Below are 4,148 nucleotides of genomic sequence, written 5' to 3' on the forward strand. Positions count from 1 at the left end.
TTTGTCTGGGCTGGCCGAGGTCTTATCCCCGTACTGCAGAGTGTTGTCTAGCATTACAAATCTCAAGTCTGGGTGGACGCGGGAGGTCTCCCTTACAAAAAATAGAGATGAAGAGAAAGAAATAATATATAAGCAAAAAAGAGCACAGATCTGTCTGTGCTTGCAATGCAAAGAGAAAGGCAGAGAGAGAAAAAAAAGACGGGTACCAACCAGCCGGCCATTGGAGGGGTGAGGAATGCCCGGCCCTGGCAGGGGATAGAGGGTTGGAGGGGGCAGCATGTTGTCACCAAGCTCCACTCCACACTCAGAAACTTTCTAACCTGCACATTTTTCAAGCGGAAGTTTTGCTTTGTCCACTTGACTGCAATTTACCCCAATCTCACTGAGATTTATTTGAGGAATAAAGTGGGAAAAAAGGGACATAATGAGAAAAATACAAGGAAAGAGTTGAATTTCTGCAAAAAAGACAATAAATTATTTTGTTTTTTTGTGGTGGGGTTGAAGGTCTGGTTGAAACCTGCATGGTTCATAGTACATGCAGGCCTAAGACGTGCATCCATGGTGTCCAGCCTCTGGCCTGGTGACAGCTGTGACAGGACGGATCACAGTAAGTTTGGGATGAAGCACCTTGGAGAGAGTTAGGCACGATGTCATGTGGCTGTACACTGCCCCACAGCACGGTTTAGGACCCATCCAAGTTTGAGATCTTCACATTGACACAATAAAAGAAAACGGTGGAGGAGAGTTTGTGTTTCTTGATTAGGTTTCCTTGTAAAGACATAATTCAATGAGTTGAAAACTTGTTTTAAAGCATGTCAAAGATAAATAATAAAAATTTTCAAAATAATGGTTGTGATAAAGCTGGACTTCCACAACAAACTGATTCAATTGCTTCAATTTAACTGGAAATGATTTAACCAAAATATTTTGCTGTGGGCAGCAACTTTTTTCAAATTTCACTTTGTCTTATTTGTTGGGGATTTTGCTTTTTTTTTTTTTTTTTTTTGGTGTGACAATCTTTTAGAGACACACATGGATTTGTCGATTGTTTCGCCTGAACACAAAAGAGTTGGAACATTAACTTCCCGGGCCTTGGACTGGTTCTGAAGCATCTCTCTGAAAACCTCTCCACATTCACAAAAGTGGCAGCTGCACAAGTCCGGTGCCAAACTTAAGCAACGTAGTAAAAAAAATGCTAAAAAAAGGAAAGATATTTATATATTCACATGTAAATTAGACAGTATAGGCTGGGAAGATTTGGACATTTATTTTTTGTATTCTGATAGTTTATTATTATATATAATTTACAGAGAGAAATATAAACTTGTCATATTTGGAGTGAAATAAACTGCTTCTTCTTTCCAAAAAAAAAACTGTTTTATTTTCCTGTTTTGCTGTTTGTAGCTCATCCAGAGAGCCGACGAAATCTGTTCTGGTCCACCTCTGTCCAGTGTTTGTCCAGCTGCAGATTTAACAATGAGAGCTGAGAGAGCAGCATGCAGCAGTGGAGTAAGAAGTCTACCGGGAGGATGTGAGAACCGTTTGAGTTTCTGGAGACTCGCATCACCTTTCCCAGAATTATTTGGAGCTGCAGCCCGGCTGTGTGTGGCTTTTAATCGGTGTGGTTTTTTATCACCGTCGGACACTCGGGTGGGCTTTGACATCACGCCACACACGCTCCAGGAGTTTAGGAGATAAAGCTTCAACACACGTTTGCAGGAGTGTGGGGACAGAATTGTTTCACCAATTGATGAATCTTCTAACTTTTTGTTTTTTTTTTGGCAACTTTTGGGTCAAATAAAACACTGAAACCCTGCATTTGTCACTGTGTGTTCGCATACCTCCCCTTTTGTCAAACTTGATCAGCCGTCGGGACGGCCTCAACACCGGGTGAATTTGTTCTGGGCCGGGCAGGTCGCGCTGTATAACTTAGTTTTAATGTTCCAGTCAAGAGGGGGGAGGAGGGAGGCTGAATGGAGTTTGTGTGAGCGCGCTCCCCCAGGAGAAAAGAGGACTCCTAATCTGTTTTCCTGGCTCCTCTTTAAAGGGAGAGCAAGGCACGCTGGAGGCTCCCTCTGATCTGCTGCCCCGTCCATCCCTCACTTTTCCTCCGCGCTCGCCTCGCCTCCGTCGTCTGCCTCCAGTTCCCCGTGCTTTTAGTCCTCGTTTCCTCTGCCCCCCGTCCCTATGCTGCCTCATCTGTCGTGTTGGCCCGCTCTGGTCTTTGTATGGCAACAGCCCCCCATCTCCAGATACCGCCTAAGAACCCTGATTCCACTTAATCACTCAGTTTTTTATTAGTTTTCCCTCGCAGGGTATTTTGTGTTCTGTATTGCGTTTATCTATTATGCTGTTTCAGATTTATTGCTTTAGGAGGCAGACTGTGTGGCACACTCCCCACCAATGCGCTACACGATGCTGTGATCTCTCTACATCTGCCCCTCTTTATGCCTGTTTGCTTTCATCCCTTCAAAATTAAATGAACAAATACACCAGGAGGATGCTGCCACACTCGCTCACAACTCCTCTGCTACTTTCCCTTTCCCCATCACTCTGCTCTTATCAGACGTCTCAACTGCTTTATTCAGCAGCATGCAGTAAAGACGTCAGGGGAGGTGTGTGGCATCGGTTTCTCGGATGCGACTCTACTGTCACATCCATCTGTCCTGGCACCGTTTAAGCTGCTTTACTGTTCAAATTTCAATTTTCAGACGAACAGGTAAGGCTTTCTTTGTGAGCACAGATGTCTGCCTTTGAATGCGTTCTTAGTAATCTGCAGGATATTTAAGGTGGCTTAGCGCTGACTGTGGCGCCTTTAAATCACACCGAAGAAGATAAACTGTTTATTGTTTTGTCGTTAATGAAGCGCCGGGGAGAATTTCTTTAGCAAACAAACAACCGTTGGCGTTTCGCTGCCACCGCTTCGCCCCAGCTTCTCCTACATAATTAGGAAGCGTGGCACGCCGACTGAAAATATTTTGCCCCAAAATGGCGGCGCACCATCCTGGCCCTCCATTTTGTTCCGGTCTGGATCCGGCACCTGACTTGTTGGAGCACGGCTCGCATTTGAACGTGCCCTCTGTGCGTGCCCCCGCTGTTACTATGCGGCCCGAGCGCCACGAGTGCCGTAAACCGGCTGCACCAATCGGAAGGAGGCCCGTGACCGCTGCTCCTACCACACCACCGCCACCCCCCTCTTTCCCGCTCTGTTTCCAGGGGCTTCCTGCGACCAGACGGGGGGGAGAAGTTTGGGCACCGGCCATCACCCCAACCAAATCCAGAACCAAATGAGAGGAGAGACTCCCAGAAACAGGAGGCAGGATGCAATAAAATCAAATTATATACTGCAGCGGAAGCAAAAAAGAAAGAAATGGACTGTTTTTAAACAAATCTTTTGGGGTGAAAGAAAGAAGAAAAAAATGATTATGCATGACCTCATCTCTCCCATCCCAATTCAACACCCTTCCCCCTCCCTCTCCGGTGCCCCCTCCTCCTTACTTCCTCTCCTCTCCGTTTGGTGGCAACACTTGGTCGGGCACATGGTGAGACAGCTGTTGCAGGGCAATGTGGGCATCTGTGCTGCTATGTAGAGGAGACGGTACGGAGGTGGTGTCTGCAGAGAGGGCAGAGAGCTCTAAAACAGGAGGACACCACCTGAAAAATTCCAAGAATTATCACTGGATGTTTGGCGAAAGACACTTCAGAGAGACTGAAAGGAAGGGAAAACAACCATCGGCTTCTATGCCAAGCGGCGGATGAAAAATAGCACCTGTGTTTCAAACCACGACAGAAATGACATTAGCATTTGAACAGTAGGAGGATCTGCTCCAAGGTTTGAGTTTGTGTCTTCAGCGCCCAACGCACACATGGCCACCTCACTCGCTCTGCACCTTTTCTCTTCAGAGGAACGGGCGTTTTCCCAGGGTTATTAACACATGCCAGGTGCCCGTCCCTCCCTTCACAAACACACATCCGCACACAAACGCTCCCATCATCCCTCTGCCTCGTTCCTCCCAACACCTACCGCACACTCTTGCCATTTCTCTCTACCCCAAAGCGCCAGCGCGGCCCCACCTCGCCATGCCAAAGTGGGCAGCCTCTGCCTTGGCGGTGCCTGGGCCTTCTGGTGCCCTAGATAGCTGGGTGTG

At 47.2% G+C, this 4,148-nt stretch overlaps 1 long non-coding RNA gene across 1 annotated transcript in view; it reads left to right on the plus strand.

Moving 5' to 3' along the window:
* The window catches only part of LOC112157374, a 5,940-nt gene extending 4,124 nt beyond the window's left edge, over positions 1-1,816 (plus strand). Inside the window, exon 2 of the long non-coding RNA XR_002921144.1 lies at positions 1,405-1,816. This is a non-coding gene — a long non-coding RNA (uncharacterized LOC112157374). The remainder of the gene's footprint in view (positions 1-1,404) is intronic.
* Positions 1,817-4,148: the final 2,332 nt, after the last annotated feature.

The sequence above is a fragment of the Oryzias melastigma genome, linkage group LG1 (assembly GCF_002922805.2).
Source record: "Oryzias melastigma strain HK-1 linkage group LG1, ASM292280v2, whole genome shotgun sequence".
Lineage (NCBI taxonomy): Eukaryota > Metazoa > Chordata > Actinopteri > Beloniformes > Adrianichthyidae > Oryzias > Oryzias melastigma.